Consider the following 19,180-nt stretch of genomic DNA (forward strand, 5'->3'; position numbering starts at 1 on the left):
GGAATGACGTTCCCCTTATTCTTCCAACTCTTGCCTAGTAATTCTTGAACTCGAGTACTGTATATGGAACAAAATGAGCTCACTTTATGCATTGACTCAATACTCAGATTGGAAAGGAAGAGTGTATGAAAGAATTTTCAAAACCAAAGTGAAATACTCCACTTATTCCTATTATGACGGAAAATGACACATGCATGGTCCTAGTATACGATCATAAACAATATGGTGCATTACTCGAAGACAAAGTGTGTGCAATGACTCAACATGTTTGATTAGGTGAGTTTATAAGACTTGTGGTATGATTGCATGACTAGACATGAGGACATTGTGAAAAACAAAGGACCCAAGGACCAAATAGCACGGAAGACTAAAAGACAAACTAACTTGATTAATTTTGCCCAATTTTAATGTTTATGCTATTTACTAGGTGAAAACGGTCCATTGGCAATCGTTAGTCATAAATAAGATCAAGCACAATCAACGACAAAGAACACATGTTAATGTTAGCACAAAAAATCACAAGAAACTAAAAAGATGAGTGAAATTCTAGAAGAGTTTGGACTCATGGGTATAAATAAATAAATAAAAATAAAAATCTATAATCCTATGTTATACGAGTTGACACGAATTAAAGGACTTGGCTAAGACTAGCTTGACACGAAAAGAAAAAATAAAAATAAGAGGTTGCACACTAAAAAGACACCTAAACTGGACAGATTGTAGTATATCGGTTATAACATTTGTTCTATGACTTTGATTGGGACGAAACCAACGCCAAATAAAATAAAAAACTCGGGGCTACAGATCCATAGGTGGCATGACACGTAACTCTTTCTAGAACTCCGGCTATGACCAAAACAAGTTGACTCTTATGCAGGATACGGGAATAAAATTCCGGGTTGACTCAAAATTTTTAAAAAAATACTATGACTCGACTCTAATAAAAAAAAAAAAAGGTTTGATAAGAGAAAAAAGAAGAGAAGAAAAAATAAAAATATGCACACATAAGCATATTGTCACGAATGATGTAATGAAGTTCTCAACCTAAAGTCAAGATCTATGTTCCACTATGGTCAACCTTATTTGGGTGTCAAAGGGTACCATGGTTAAGAGTTTGGACGCGTTAGCAAGGCAGCCTCCCTTGAGGGTGTATGCCAACGAGCGGCTCTGCGAGTTCGTGATGAAATCGAACTCGACTCCATGGTTTGGGTGGATTTAAAAACTCGGATGAACCCTTTTTGCCATGAGCGTTTTTGGGTTGATAGAGCTTAAATCCCCCGGGCTAGCCACGTACGTAGAACACGTACTATTGTGGAAAAATAGGTAACCTAATATGCATATGCATATGTGACAATGCCAATTAAATCGCAGGAATACAATTCAAGAATCTTTCAAATCTCATCCACTCATCTCAATTAAATACCGATCACTCAAATCGATAAATAACCAAGAATCGTCCCCAGTGGAGTCGCCAAATTGTAGGCATCGTTTGAAGTGCGCCTACGTTAAAGCATAGTGGTGAATATGCTTGGCACTCATAGGAAGTGGGAATTGACATATACGATTAGGGACAAGGAAAGTAGGGAGAGAGGAAGAGAGAATGATTTGATGATCAAGCTTGTTGATGATTGAAAAAGGGGAGATATGATCTCTATTTATAGGGAAAAAAGAGGGATCGAATCAAGAAAAGATAAGAATTCGAATCGGATAAAACTCTTGCGATAGACAGCAGTTTTTACGGTTTTTGTTTTTATCATATCTTTTGATCTAGAAATCGGAATAAGATGAATAAGATATCGTTGGCAAGCTCTTGAAGTCTACTTTCTAACCCAATTAAAATCAGATTAAAATATTTTGTACAATAAAAGATATGGCCGAAATAGTGGGACGGTGTCAGTTTTGGATAGAGTTTCGTATTTCTTTTATATCATTTTCGTTATAGCTCGGAATTAATATTATAATATATCATTGGAAAGATAATTTCAAGATCTATCCAACCATCTAATAATTAGAAAAAAACTATAAAGCACGAAAATAATATCTGACAATCTTTGAGCGTCTTTCAATTCGAATAGAATTAGGACTTTCAAAAAGAAAAGTCTTATTCAATTTCAAATGCTTTAATCTTATCTTTTCAAAAAGGATAATTAAGATCTTGTAGAAGCTTATAGAAGATTCCAATTAATCCTAATTGGAATAGGAGTGGGATTAAATCCTTTGGACCCTCCACGTGATCATTGGGTCGTAGGTAAGGTGGGCTTAGGTTCGGTTTGGACTCAGTTTAGTATTTTAGCCATAACTAATTCTTATTCACTACACCCCCCTTTGGCCATTATTACCTACTCCCCCCCAGAAATTACAATAAAACCCTTACCCACACTAACCACACCCCACTAACCACTTGCAGTTACCACCCACTAACCATGGTAAACCCCACCCGCATCGCACTAGTTAGATTTTGCAGTTTATTCTCCATTTCTCTTCAACACCATATTCTCTCTCTTCAAATACTCAAAATCGCTACAATTCAAGAAAAAAAATCTTCAAAATTACTGCAAATTGCATCAAAACATGTAAAAATGTCTAATATTCGAGATGAAGTTCGTCAATCGCAACTAAATTCCGAAAAAGAAGAGTAAGAATTTGTTCATTTAAGTAGAATTTTGAATGTAAACCCTAGATTTTATATTTTTGCGTTTTGATATTCTAAAACAAACTCTACTATAGTTAATTACACTTATTTTTGTGCAAAATAGACTAAAATCTACTATATTTGATGGTATTTTTAATTAGTAGAAATGAAACAGAGAAGAACACTTCGAAGGTTCCGTCGGAGAAGACGATGCTGAACAAATGTCCATTTTCAGCAAATGTTCATTTTCAATTTGATAAATGTTCATTATGATACTAGTATATGATCATTTACATTCTTACCTTACATCTACTAGCCAGGGTTTATTCTTGAGAGAAGATTACCCTAATTTTGTTTATAATCTTTACATATTAATGAATGTTTACTGGTATTTAAAAATATGTCTATTTGAATGTAAATACGTACATGTTTATTCTCATATTGAAAATATCCACATAGATTATAATAATACATGTTTAACTTCATATTAAATTATATGCTCATGAGCGTCATTTGAATATTATACTACATACATTTTCGCTCTAATATTGATAGATGCTTATTCGAATTTTATACATAGATGTTCATTTGGTTCTGTGTATATTATTCACACATATGTTAATGTATGTTCATTCACATGTCTAAAAATGTTCAAAAATAAATCACATATTGCTCATTCATCATAAACCTTTGATGATTCTATTTTTAAAAATGTTCAAAAATAAATCACATATTGTCACTTACATTATCTGTGATATATATATGCTCATGTTATTTGTGATAATTTGTTCATTTATATAAAACAGAATGTACATTTTGTTTTGCCAATTGAACATTTATTAAATTTGTAATATCAATATATATAATGTTTATGCATATATATTGATTTACAAACACAGTATATATTGTGGTGATGTTCTATATAGAGTAAAACACACGTTGCAATAATTTAGAGGCAATAGAAAAGGATCAAGAAGATTTATGGAAGCTTTGATTACTAAAAATATTATTCTTTCGGATATTTGATCATTTATAGAATTCTAATTGATCAAGTACATTAATATTCATATTTTTTTTAATTCACTAGTGCTTGTTATATACATATACATACATATTTTTTTTTTTACTGGAATGAAAATGTTCATTATCAAGAAGTCATATGTTCATTATCAGAATAAAATATGTTCAATCACGTAACAGTTATAACGAAATACAATAAAATGTTCATAACCAAAAAGGCAAATGTTCAGTGTCAAAACAAATTATGTTCAGTTACATACCATTTATCAGAAAAAAAAAAAAATTAAGCTCGAACAAATATATATTGTTTCAATCCAAATTCTTACTTATTATTATTTGCCAACCTATTCGCTATATTAGTGTCAAAAAAAACTAACAACCTATCATACTTAGAAGAAATATGTTGACTAGCTACCACGTTGAACACTTTGAACATCTCTTGGAACACTTGGAGGAACTTGAAAATTTCTTGGAACACTTGGACGAAATTGCCTTTTTTCTTGGCACACTTAAAGAAACTTGGACATTACTTGGAGCACTTGAAGGAACTTGGCTTTTTCTTGGAGCACGCACTTGGACAATACTATACTCTTTCTTAAAAGCATATTCATTGTACCTTTCATAAGCTTCTGCTTCTTTACCAATTAAGTAACTCAAATTTACTTGCTTCTTCAACAACAATTTCATCCTTTTTCCCACTGCATTTTAAACAAATGAACACAAACATTGGCATACATGTTCAATATTTAAACATAATCATTATAAATGATCATTTATCATTACCTATTTGATCATAATTATTAAAATTAATTTGTTGACATTATGAATGAACATTTAGCATTATTAAAGTGTTCATTTATAATTATCATTTTGCATTATAAATATTCATTTAGCATTAATAAAATTGAACATTTATCGACTATGAACTTTCATTTAACAGTAATAAAATTGATATATAAGCTTTATGAATGATCATTTAGCATTATAAGATTGATCACTAGTACCCACTGCATAAGTTTTTAAAAATGAACATAATGAATAACAGATATGTACAAATACAAAACAGTACATATATAAATGATCATTTAGCATAATAAAAATGATCAAAATATTTAAATAAAATAAATTACAGAATATTAGTGTAATTGATAATGATCATTTAAATTATACAACTGTTCAAAATAATAGTACACAGTAGCGTAATCAAAAATCAAAATCAAAATTCACAAATAAAACTAAATCAAAAACAATTTAATCAAACAAATCAAAATCATAAAACAACTAAAATAAAAGCAAAATCAGTTCAAAAACTAGCATTAATCATAATCAAACAAATCAAATTCATTAAACAACTAAAACAGAAACAAAATTACATTCATCATAATCAAACAAATTACATTCATAAAACAAACAAAATCAAAATCAAAAATGATCAAAACAACTTACATTCATCACAATCAAAGTAATTACACGTATTAACAACAAAATCAAAATACAAAATTAATCAAAACAACTCACATTCATCATAATCAAACAAATTACATTCATAAAACAACAGAATCAAAAACAAAAATGATCAAATCAACTTACATTGATCAACAAATGAATTCAGCAATCCAGTAGAAGACGGAAAAACAACTTCACAATAACGATCAAACTCAGAAATGGAAGAATGCGGAAGTTCGAAATCACGATCAACATCTACAATCATGAATTCATCCATATTTGAGAGAAAAAGGAACGATCTAGAGAGAGAAAATGAACAAAAAAAAGAGACAAAAATGCAAAAATTAGGTTGAAATTGAAATATATACGTAGCTTGAACAATAAGTAAGGAAAATTAGAAAAAAAAAGGAAAGAGGGGAAAAAGGAAGGAAAGTCAGGAAAAAAAAGGAAAAAAAAAAGAATGAAAGAAACAAAAAAAAAAAAAAAAAAAAGCCAGAAATGATCAAAACGACGTAGCTTCAAGGGGGGGAGTAGACAACAATAGCTAAAGGAGGGTGTAGCTAAAAATTTTCATAGCCATAACTTATTCGTTATAACTCGGATTTGGGCTTATAATATATCGTTGGAAAGCTCTTTTCAAGCCCCATCCAAATATTTAACAATTGGACCCATATTATGGACCAAAATAAACTGATCTAAACGTTTTTATAAAAAGGACACGAAATGAATCATTTTAATAATGGACACGAAATGAATTATTTTGGGTTTAAAGGCACGAAAACAGGAAGATAAGTTATGATTTGGGAAAATGGGCTATGAATTGGATTGGTTTATGAAATGTATTGAATGGAACATGGATTTAAGTACTCTAAAGATTACATACTCAACCCGACCAATAATGGCGGTGAAAGGTTGTTCATCATCGGGTTTGGTTTTGGGGAGACATTTTTAGGTGTCTACAATACCCCGAGTGAAGAGAGCTAAGAAGCATGTGAGCCGCTTGCTCGTCTTCCACTAGTTTGCCAATTAGCTCCAGATGGTTGAATAACCTTGTCATGTTAATTACATGAGCTAGAAGTGGCATTCCGGGCCTAAGTCTCGCATTGTAGACTTTTCCCCATACCTCTTGTCTTTCTTTCGAGAGACAACCTTCTTGCGGTGGCTTGATCCTCATTTTGGAGAGTGACCTTGTCACATCCTCCACATGACCATCATAATTGCCCCTAGCACTCTTGGTGACCCTCATATTGACTACATCCTCAAGAGCTTTGAGCATCATGTCCGGAAAATAGCCGGAGAAAACCCCTCTCCATTGATCCGGGATGGAGTTTGCCATGAGTTTAGAAACTCTCTTGCAATCTATACTCCATTCTTCATGAGCTTCATCATTCATGATCCCTTTCGAGTAGAAACTCGGGATCGGAGTGTCCAAGATATGCTCTAGGTAACAATTTCTGAGTTCATCTTCCCATTCCTTGAAGTTCACCAAATTGAGCAAAAATGGTAACTTCTCAGGAAGTTCCGGGTACATAAGGTCGTTGTCATTAGTTGAAGACATGATTCTACAATTGAAAGAATTTTAATGGAAAACCATTCAAAATAACTAAATAAGATTGAATTTTATTCATGCAAATTTTCAATACTTATTTAACATCTTATTTACACGTAAAAAATTGTCCCTATTTTGTGAAAATAAGGCGATTCCAAGATCCGAAGAAACAAAGAGTGGTTAAGCATGCTTTGGCTTGTCTTAAACACTCAATCTTCTAGGATAAGCATTTCCTTGCTGATGGGATGAAGAACGGTAGGTCGTTGGGCTACCACCCCACCCAATCAAACAAAATTTGTAACTTAACAAACCCCTATTTAGTGTAGTGGTAAGTCAAGGTCGAACCCAAGGGAATGGAGGTCGAATGCACAATGCCTAAGTCAAGCTATTTCGAACTCAAGTAAAGGGGGTTTATGAAGGAAACTAGAGTAGAGCTAAATGATGCAAGAACTTGTATGAAATCAATCTAAAGACACTAGGGCAATGGATCCACATGTAATTGTAATGGAAAATGGTAATTTGGGAGGTCAAACCGACTAAGTCAAGTGATATGAAGGAAGATCATCATGTATCCAAAAGAGCATACCAAGATAGTTCACCTAGAGGTCTAACTAGCGTCAACTACGCTAAACACTACCTAGGGAACGTCACAAAGCACCTCAATTGTGAAATTGCAAGTTACTAATCAATGGTCCGTATCATAGCAAGCTCACAATGCAATCTAGTGCAATAATCAAAGATGGCCAAACTTCAATCAATCACACACATGCACATGAATTATCAACCAAATTTAATCATATCATCAACTCCATCAATTATCCCCAAATTACTCTAATCCATCACTCAAACATGCTTCACCACTTCCCTAGCTAGAAAACTACTCACTAGCCATAGGAATCAAGATCAAAACTACAACAATCATCAATTTCATCATCAACATAATTGAAATCAAAGATCAAATCAACAATCAATCAAAAATCAATAAAACTACAATCAATCATAAAACAAGCTTCAATCAATCATCAATAACATGGAAAACAATTGAAATCAACTAAAATCAAACTTGTATTGAAATCAAGAAGAAGATCCTTACAAAACCTTGATCTAAAGATCAATTACAATGAAGAATTCTTGAGCAATCACCAAAAATCATGAGTTTCTCTCTCTTAAATCCTTGAGTTTCTCTCTCTAAAATTCTCTCAAAAACTAACTATCAAATTCAATCTAAAGCTTCTTACTAGAAATAGAAAGAAATAACTATATATACAAAGAGGAGGTCGGTATTGACGCCCAAAAATAGACCCACGTAGGTGCGGGCGCTCGGAGGAGAGAGAGTGGTGCGCACGGGACACACCCAGATTGGTGCGCCCGCACGCACCAGGTGTGCGGCCGCACCCGACCAATGTGCGGCCGCACACCACCTTGGTGCGCCCGCACCTGGCTGGGTCTTCCCCCCTTCTTCTCTTCGTCCTAGCTCAAGCGGTGCACACATCCTAGATGATGATGATGGAGGACAAAGTAGGCAGGAACTTTCTTGATTTTCTTGAAGAGTATAAGCCATGAAGAAGGCATATACAAAGCCTTGAAGCATGCCCCTTGGATCCACCTTTGACTTGAAGCTTCTTGCACCATCTTTAGGCATGAAAACAATGAAAGATCATAGAGAGGAAGCTCGGGAATCCTTGGACAATCAATTACCACCTACAAACAAATGATAAAAAGCAAGTAAAAGCGAAAAATAACAAGTAAACTAGAAAATGCATAAAATAGAGAAATTAACTACAAAAAGCATAAAATGAAGAAAACAAGAATAAATCTAAGGAAAACTAAAGAAAAGAGAGATAAAATGAAATAGAATTCATCCAAAAAGAGACCAAATGAGTGTCATAAATGTCACTCATCAAATTCCCCCAAGCTAAACTTTTGCTCGTCCTCGAGCAAAACAAAGCAAGAAAGATAAAGGATGAAAATTTTATTGAAAACGAAAAAGAAAGAATCAAGATAAGAATATACACTAAAACTCACTGTCGTAGGAATCACGGTTGCTTTTAGCTACAACAAGCCCTTTAAACCCCAAAGTCGCCTATGAGGACGAGTGAGGTCTCGTAAGGGTATCCTAAGAGTTTGACCCATAACTCTCCACCAAACATCAATGAGGCAATCCATAAAAAGAGAGGGAAAATAAAATGAAAACAAACCTTTGCGAAATGAACTAACATAAAGACTATAATGCAAATGAATGACAATCTTTCTAAAGTAGTCAAGGTATGCACGTTTCAAGATATCCAAGGTTGATTGAAACATAGGGTATGCTAGGCATAGGAACTAGTTATCACAATCCACTTTCATCCCAAACAATCTTACCGCGTTCTCCCCACTAGTCTCAAATCTCCCCTTAGTGAGTGTCCCAATGATTCCTCGAAGGAACCGGAAAAAGAATTATTTTAAGGCTACTCGACAATCTTGACTATGCATCCCCTTTCCTTAGGCAATGACCCATGATGCCCTTCCCCGAATAGTGACTCAACTATCTAGGTCGAAAGGTCTTTCCCCAAGGTTGTAACGTAAGGCATAAAGGGTGAAGGTAGGCTAAAATTTAAAATTTGGCGGTTTTCCTAAATAGTGAAGCAAAAGGGTGATCAATCACAACATCACGATCAAGAAATCACCAAACAAAAACAACAACACCCCCAAGCTTTTTCAAATCTATACTCACAAGAAATATGTACATAAAGCGTAAACGCTTCTCCCCCAAGCTTAAATGAAGCATTGTCCTCAATGCTTAGAAGGAGAAAAGAATACATCAAAATATTTTTGAATTTTTCACTTTTTCAATTTTTTTTCTCTTTTTTTTAATTGAATTTGCAATGTCCTTGCCTTTTACTTAATTCGGACAGCTTTTCCTATATGCAACTTATTAGTCCATGCCTATTGAAGTAGGACGACTTTTTCACAAAGATTTGCCATTATTCACAAAGAAAATGAAATCACAAACTTGCATTCATAAAAACCAAAAGTCCAACTTATCCACCACAAACTCCATCTCAAATGATCATATTGCTTCACAAAAACCAAGAGAATATAGAAAATGAAACAAAAGGTCAAATAACTAAAGATGTGGCTTGAAAAGAAGGGATAAGGCTCAAATGGTTGCAAGAAGGAAAATGTAAACCCAAAAATAAAGAAAATAACAAAATATAACAAAAATGAAAAATACCACCCCGAAAAATGTGCCTTTGTCCTTCCTAGATAGTTCGGTCTCGTGTTTGAGAATCATACATCAAGCTTTATTAGATTAGGTTTGCATAGTCAAGGATCCACGCTGCTCATACAAGGAATGTTGAAGGCTAGAAAAACAAGTAACCTTACAAGGTTGTGGCAAAAACTCACTAGTGGTGTCAAATTGACTATAGGGAGCAATTACCAACATGCCACAAACAAGTAGAATCCGGCTTCATGATCCTCCTAGTTCAAACCAACTACCCTAGCATACACTATCTTAGAGTCAACCGAACATAGTCTCAAACCATGCATACCTTTACAACCTTGGAAGAAAATCATGCAAAAGACAAGTCCAATGTACAAGGTTCATTTCATTGGAAAAATGAAAAATAATGCCTCAAAATCACATCAAAAATGGAAAGAAAAATAAAGGAAAGTAAAAGAAAAAGTAAAATAAAAGAAAGTAAAAGAAAAGAAATGGAGACATAGAAAAGGAAATATAGGAGAAATAGCATGCAATGGACTAGAAAGCAAGTTAAACACATAAAATTCCCAATCGACAAACAAGTGATCGATCGACATCAATGTCATCGATCCCAAACACATTACGTGTTAACAAGCATCCATCCTCGAACCATTCAACTTCTCCTAAACTAATCCTATTCTATGCAACCAAGGAAAATAAAGAGAAAATAAGAAAGGTCTCACCGGGCTTCCAAGCTTAGCAAAAATAAACGAAGCAATTAGAAACCACCTCGTAGCATTCCATATCCATAAGCTCTTCAAGGAACCAAGTGAGAAAAAGAAATAAAAGAAACTATGAACAAAGAAAATGGTTAGTAACTTCAAAACAAAGAAAAGAAAACAACAAATAAAATGAAACTAATCCAAACAAAAAGTATATACAACCAAAGAAATAAAGGCTAAACAAGATTTGGATTCAAGGGATTTGGATCAAAGGGTTTTGGATTAAGGGGATTTGGATATTAGGGATCAACAACAACAACATGCCAAGCGAAACATCATCACAAACAACAAGCATCCAAGCAAATAGGGCAAACAAGCTAGCTACAAGGAAGGTAGCCTAGAGATCAAGAAAATGAGGAAATCAAACAAGAGGAATAAAAATAAACATGCAAACAACTAAGGTATGTACACAACAACAAAATTGGTCACCGAGCAAATTATTAGTACCCCCAAGCTAGATAAAAATACATCTCAACATCCCAAGCAAAACAAAACATGCATAAAAAATATAAGGGATAGAGGCAAAAAGCATGAGAAGCTAAAGGGAACTAATAACTACTACCATCACCACCACCACTCCCACTCGGCTCCCATCGGGGTCCTTGTTGCGCTCGGGGTCATCGAAGGGATAAGGGTAAGGCTCCCATCCTCCGGTGTACTCCTCGGGCCACCCATAATGCCCCTTGAAAAGATCTTATTGCCAAGGAGCAAGAGGGGTGAAGTTATCGGGCAAAGTGAGTTCGAAGAGGTGGTTGGGATGGACATGGGGGTAGTTAGGATCACCCCTATAGTCACTACCACCCGGAGCCTTGTAATCATAGTTACCGTGCTCATCCGGATAGTAGTGACGCTCGGTGTCGGGGTTGGAAGGCCCCGACCAATAAGGATGCCCAAACGAAGGTAGAGGACCTTGTTGGGGCGGGAAGGACGGATAGTTAACCGGGGGAGTAATGTTCCCACGGTTAACTTCCGCCTCATAAATTTGTTGTTGTTGTGCAAACATACCTTGTTGCATCTCTTGAATACCTCTTAGTTGTTCATAGATGGCCCCAAAGTCTTGATCATACATGCCATCCACGTGGATTTTCAATCCACTCATTTGCTCACTAAGAGCCCTCAAATCCGCATTGGCATAAGCATGTTGCCCTTGCTCTTGCTCTTGCTCTTGAGGAGCTTGTTGTTGTGGAGAATGTTGTTGTTGTTGTTGTTGTTGCCTCTTCTTCATCATCTTCTTCCTCATCCTCATCGGAGTCGAAGTTAGGATGCCGAAAGGACTTGGGGACATGCCACACATTGTTGGCGATCCGGGCCAAAGAAGTCAAGCCGGAGTTAGGCAAGTAGCACCAATGGTCGTTGCCCCTAAGCCACTCATATCTCTCTTCGCTATAGCCCTTGGAGATGAATTGGATTTGACCCAATTGTTGCATATCGAGGTAGATGGAGGTGCTATCCCCGATCTCCTTACAAAATGGGAGATAAGCATCGAGGCGAAGGCGATTCAAGAGCCTAGTTACCATGCCCCCGCATGGAATCTCTCCCGTACTCCTCTTGCGAAGATCCAAACAATATTGGGCAAAGATATACCCCAAGTTCAACCAGCCCACATACTCCGGGCGGGTAGACAACCACAAGACCTTGAGCTCCAACTTGCTCAACTTCCCCAATTCTTGTTTAGGGAACACAACATAGCCCAAAAGACGGTGCACAACCCTAAGACAAGGTTAGTACACCGATGAGATCTTAGCCCTGTTGGTGATAAACTCGTTACCACCCGAGATGTCTTCCCACCATGAGTTGTGATCATACTCCGGGAAGATATAATGTTCAACGTTCACAATATCCCCGTGGGGATCAAAGTCCAAAGCGGCGTTGAACTCTTCCAAGGAGTGGTCGAAGATGTGGTTGAACAATTGGAAGCGCACCCTATATACCCCTCCTACGGGTACAAGCTCCAAGGTAGCCAAAAACTCCAAAGTAGGCTCCTTGTAGGTGCGGTAGGCATCGGTGATGAAAGAACCCAACCGGAGGTTTAAGAGCAACGACCGCACATCATCATCAATCCCCAATTTCACCATATCGGGTTGGAAATAGTGGCGGGTTTGTTTTAGGGTTCTTTCTTCCTTCAAATTTTGGTAGAAGGTCTTTTGTTTTTCGATGAAGTTTTTCTTTTTGGGTAGAGAGGTTGGGGGTCGTGTTTGAGTGGAAGAGGGGTTGGAAGTACTAGGCCTAGAAGATGTACTAGGCCTAGAGGAGGTACTTGGGCGAGGTGGTTCATCGATGCTAACATCGGTTTTCCATTTCTTGGTGAGTTTCTTAAGGTATTTAGACATGTTTGAGAAGCTAAGAAAGATCACCAACAACGAACAAGAAGTAAAACCAATGAACCAAGAATACCACACCCAAATTCACCACTTACTACCAAAATCACCAAACTTCAAATTCACAGTTCCTTTCAATCAAAACCAATTCCAAACCAATCAACAACACCAATAATCCAAGAAAAACACCTTTCAACAATCCAAGAACAACCACAAGACCAATACCACAATCATTACATACTATCCATATTCCAAAAATTCAACTCACAAGATATCAACCAAAAATGATGAGAATCACTAAAAAATCAACAAACAATACAATGTTATGCAAAATCAATTAATAAACAACACCAAATCACAACCAATATCGAGATCAAGCATCAAAAATCACAAAATCAATACTACACTATTCATGCTCATACAAATTTTCAATCTATGCAAAATTATGATATAAATGGAAAAATTAAAGCAAGGATTAGTGATTATACCATAAAAGAAGAAAGATTAACCAACTTTGAGCAAGCAATTTCAACCCACAAAGAAAGCCCCAAATTCGGCCACCAAGAGTAGGAGAGAGAGTGAGTGAAATTTCGGTCAATTTGTGAGGAATTTGTAGTGTAGGAAGGTTTGTGAGTGATTTTGAGTGAAAATGGAGTGATTTTAGTGAGGATTTGAGTGATTTTTGATGGTGAATAAGGGAGAAATAGGTGCGCACAAGAGGGTTTTGAAAGGGGGTTGTTTGTGAGTAAGGTAAGGGAAATGAGGAAATGAAGGGAGGAAAGAGGAAGAAGAAGAGTATATGGCCGTCCAACCATGTGCGGCCGCACAGGACTGGTGTGCGCCCGCACACGCAGGCTGTGCGCCCGCACATGCCTCGTGTGCGGCCGCACCTCCCTGTGCGTGCCCAATTCTTCTTTTTTCTCAACAATTTGATACTTACTGTCTATTTTGGTGCGCACATGAATCATGATGGTGATGAGGAGCAACATAGGCAGTAGCTAAAATCATTTTCAAAGCCCTCAAAGTTGAAAATTCATGTGCTCACCACAAAAATTCACTAAGTATCAATTTCCTCCAACTTTCAAAACATAAATTTCCTATCTTACCTCTCTAAAATTCTTACCCTTTTACCTCAAATTTCGATTAGAATCGAACAAAATGTGATTTGTGCCACGAACACCTTCCATTCACCATGCATACTTGTAGAATTCCAATCCCGCAAAAGTCATCCTAAAAATCCAATCAAGTAGAAAAGTGAAAGAAAAGACAAAGTAATAAAAGAAACAAAAATAAGAAAATTCAAAAATCAAAAGGAAAAGTTAGAAACTCTGGGTTGCCTCCCGGGAAGCGCTTGCTTAAGGTCCTAAGCTCGACCCTTCCTCCAAATCATGGAGGGTCAAAGAACACCACCTTCTTCAAGGTAGTTGATGGAGCAAAATCTTCTTAAATTTTGAGCAACTTCTCATCGTTGCTTAATGAAACCTTCACAAAATTCTTTTCAAATTCTTCCTTCTCTTTTCTCAACTTCTTTCTTTTTCTTGCTTTCTTCGAGTCACGGGCGTTTTTCTTCGACTTGACTTCAACATCTTTAATCGTGGAAGCTTTCTCTTCATCTTGAGAATTGAGCTTGAACTAATTTGGAATCTCAATTTCTTTCTCATCCCTTGGCTTTTGAATTACAAATTCTTCTTCACTAACATCATCAAGACTTGCACAAACATCATCAACAATCTCAAAAACATCGTTAGTAGAAGAATCAACCATGCACACATCATCAATGGAACGAGAAAGACTAGCACATGCTATATCTTGCACACAAGATAAGGACTCATGCATTGGCTTCAACTTAAAACTCTCTTCCAATTTTCCACATCTCAAAGTGATTTGGCCTCCCTTCACATCTATTAAGGCTCCCGAGGTGGCTAAGAAAGGCCTCCCTAGAATGATTGGAATATGCTCATCCTCCTCAATCTTCAAAACAACAAAATCCACGGGAAAGACAAACTCTCCAATCTTTAAAGGGACATCATCAATTCTTCCCTTAGGAAGCTTAATAGAGCGATCGGCCAATTGAAGTGTTATATTAGATGGTTGAAGCTCACCTAGATCAAGCCTCTTGAAAACCGAAAAGGGCATAATACTCACACTAGCCCCTAGATCACACAAAGCATTCTCAAAAACCATTTTCTTGATTTGACAAGGGATTGAAAAATTCCCCGGATCTTCCATTTTCTCCGGAAGCTCACCATGGACAAGAGCACTAAAACACTTCCCTCCTTCCACCGAACTACCCTCATCAAAATTTTCCTTCTCCTCTAGTATCTCCTTAAGAAACTTTGAGTACTTAGGCATATCGGGAATTGGCTCGGTAGAGGGTGTGGAATCATGGACTTCCTTAAGAACTTCAAGGAACTTCCCAAATTGCTCATCCATTTTGAATCTCAAGTATTTTCGGGGGTATGGTAGATCGGGAAATCTCTCTACCTCACTCATCTTTTCAACAACACTTTCTTCTTTTTCCTCAACCTCACAATAAATTTCCTTGGACTCAACCCTCTCCACTTCATTCTCCATAGCACCACTCTCATCTCCTCCCTCTTTTGAACAAGAAACTCCCTCATTAAAGTCATTTCCACCACTAGTGGCAATAGAGTACACGGGTTTCTTTGGTTCAACACCTTGGGAAGGCAAAGATGAAGGACTAGCATAATCCTTAATAGTGCTTGCTAATTGGGTTATTTGAGTCTCAAGCATCTTATTGTGGGTCATCATCTCATTGAATTTCTTATCACTAACCGCCATATAGGTGTTAATGATCTTGGTTTGATTATCAATCAATTCCTCCAAAGTAGTCCTAGGAGAAGAAGGTTGTGAATAGGAATTTTCACCTTGAGTCTTTGGAACAAATCCGGGTGGGGGACCTCTTTGAGCATTGTTTTGAAAATTTCCCCTTCCTTGATTGTTCCAATTACCCCTATTTTGATTTGGACCATAACCTTGATTATGGTTACCACCACCTTGATTATGGCTACCATTACCTTGGTTATGATTTCCATAACCTTGGTTTTGATTACCATAGCCTTGGTTTTGATTACCATAATTTTGGCTTTGATTTTGGCCACTATAACCTTGGTTATGGTTACCACGAGAACCTTGATTCCCTTGGTTCCTATAACCACCACCATGATTATAGTTGTCAAAATTGCCTTGGTTTTGGTAATTCCTATTCCATTGGCCTCTTTGATTATCAAACCTTTGGACATTGTTGTTTGACACAAAATTAACATGCTCACACTCATTGTTGTCAAACTCATCAACACATTCATTGTTGCAATTACTAGAATCATGGTCATATGATCCACATACATCACAAAACAAACATCCCATAGGCATATTATGTGAAGTAGAAGGAGTTTGAGAGTTAGAAGAAGTACCTCTCCCCTTAATTTGGGAGGGAAGATTTGGAGCTTGGGAAGAGGAAGAAACACTCTCCAACTTGGCCTTGATCGCCGTCATCTCCTTTCCCAAGTTTGTCATTTGAGAGGAAAGATTATTGATGGCATTGAGATGGTCCACTGAGTACAACGAAGATTGCTTGCTTGAAGAATCTCTTTCCCCATCTTGCCAATCTCTATAGTAAGTCACCACATCCTCTATTATATCCACAACTTCTTCTTCGGTTTTGTTCATGATTGGACCACCGGCCCCTCCATCAAGACATGCCTTGCCTTGAGGACTCAAACCACCATAGAAGATTTGGATCAATTGATATGTTGGAATTCCGTGGTGAGGACATTCTCTTTGGTACTCCTTGAATCTCTCCCATGCTTCATAAAGACTCTCATTTGGCTTTTGCTTGAACCCTTGAATTAAAGCCCTTGCCTCCGCCGTTTTCTTTTGAGGATAGAAACGGGACAAGAAAGCTTTAGTGACATCATCCCAAGTTCTCAATGAATTGGGCTTCACCTCTTTGTCTAGCCATTCCAAAGACCTTCCTATGAGGGAGAAAGGGAACAACTTAAGGCGGATGAATTCTTGAGACACTCCATTAACCTTGATCGTGTTGCAATATTTTTCAAACTCCTTAAGATGGTTCAATGGGCTCTCGTTCTTTGCCCCACTATATTGTCTCCTCTCAATTAGGGTGATCATTGCCGGCCTAATTTCAAAATCGTTTGCCGGTGTTGTAGTTGGAGCTATGCCGCTCTCGAACCTATATGCACCGGGCACTCCCAATTCTTTCAAGGCAACTCTTGGTTGTTCTCCCATGACTTGCTCTTTTTCAATCTCTTCTTCGTTTGAGGAACTATAATCCAAAGTCTTGTTTGCTACTCTCCTCCTTGAGAGAGTTCTTTCAATCTCCGGATCAAAGGGAACAAATGAACGATCTCGGGACCTATGCATACAAAACTCAAAGGAAATATAAGTAGCACGGCTACAAGTGTAGCCTAAAGTGTAAAATCTTTTTGTATTTCGCAAATGAAATGATATAGACTCAACAACAACATGCACTCAAAGAACCATTCCCCGACAACGGCGCCATTTTGATGGGATGAAGAACGGTAGGTCGTTGGGCTACCACCCCACTCAATCAAACAAAATTTGTAACTTAACAAACCCCTATTTAGTGTAGTGGTAAGTCAAGGTCGAACCCAAGGGAATGGAGGTCGAATGCACAATGCCTAAGTCAAGCTATTTCGAACTCAAGTAAAGGGGGTTTATGAAGGAAACTAGAGCTAGAGCTAAATGATGCAAGAACTTGTATGAAATCAATCTAAAGACACTAGGGCAATGGATCCACATGTAATTGTAATGGAAAATGGTAATTTGGGAGGTCAAACCGACTAAGTCAAGTGATATGAAGGAAGATCATCATGTATCCAAAAGAGCATACCAAGATAGTTCACCTAGAGGTCTAACTAGCGTCAACTACGCTAAACACTACCTAGGGAACGTCACAAAGCACCTCAATCGTGAAATTGCAAGTTACTAATCAATGGTCCGTATCATAGCAAGCTCACAATGCAATCTAGTGCAATAATCAAAGATGGCCAAACTTCAATCAATCACACACATGCACATGAATTATCAACCAAATTTAATCATATCATCAACTCCATCAATTATCCCCAAATTACTCTAATCCATCACCCAAACATTCTTCACCACTTCCCTAGCTAGAAAACTACTCACTAGCCATAGGAATCAAGATCAAAACTACAACAATCATCAATTTCATCATCAACATAATTGAAATCAAAGATCAAATCAACAATCAATCAAAAATCAATAAAACTACAATCAATCATCAAACAAGCTTTAATCAATCATCAATAACATGGAAAACAATAGAAAACAACTAAAATCAAACTTGTATTGAAATCAAGAAGAAGATCCTTACAAAACCTTGATCTAAAGATCAATTACAATGAAGAATTCTTGAGCAATCACCAAAAATCATGAGTTTCTCTCTCTTAAATCCTTGAGTTTCTCTCTCTAAAATTCTCTCAAAAACTAACTATCAAATTCAATCTAAAGCTTCGTACTAGAAATAGAAAGAAATAACTATATATACAAAGAGGAGGTCGGTATTGACGCCCAAAAATAGACCCACGTAGGTGCGGGCGCTCGGAGGAGAGAGAGTGGTGCGCACGGGACACACCCAGATTGGTGCGCCCGCACGCACCAGGTGTGCGGCCGCACCCGACCAATGTGCGGCCGCACACCACCTTGGTGCGCCCGCACCTGGCTGGGTCTTCCCCCCTTCTTCTCTTCGTCCTAGCTCAAGCGGTGCACACATCCTAGATGATGATGATGGAGGACAGAGTAGGTAGGAACTTTCTTGATTTTCTTGAAGAGTATAAGCCATGAAGAAGGCATATACAAAGCCTTGAAGCATGCCCCTTGGATCGACCTTTGACTTGAAGCTTCTTGCACCATCTTTAGGCATGAAAACAATGAAAGATCATAGAGAGGAAGCTCAGGAATCCTTGGACAATCAATTACCACCTACAAACAAATGATAAAAAGCAAGTAAAAGGGAAAAATAACAAGTAAACTAGAAAATGCATAAAATAGAGAAATTAACTACAAAAAGCATAAAATGAAGAAAACAAGAATAAATCTAAGGAAAACTAAAGAAAAGAGAGATAAAATGAAATAGAATTCATCCAAAAAGGGACCAAATGAGTGCCATAAATGTCACTCATCACTTGCTAATGGCTCTAAGCCACTCTTGGTTAGACA

General features: G+C 37.0%; 1 non-coding gene across 1 annotated transcript; it reads left to right on the forward strand.

Moving 5' to 3' along the window:
* Positions 1-16,712: 16,712 nt before the first annotated feature.
* Positions 16,713-16,818, forward strand: LOC145609915 (small nucleolar RNA R71). The gene has a single exon (XR_014106183.1). It is a non-coding gene; the product is annotated as a small nucleolar RNA R71 (small nucleolar RNA).
* Positions 16,819-19,180: the final 2,362 nt, after the last annotated feature.

This window comes from Chenopodium album, chromosome 23 (assembly GCF_948465745.1).
Source record: "Chenopodium album chromosome 23, dcCheAlbu1.1, whole genome shotgun sequence".
Lineage (NCBI taxonomy): Eukaryota > Viridiplantae > Streptophyta > Magnoliopsida > Caryophyllales > Amaranthaceae > Chenopodium > Chenopodium album.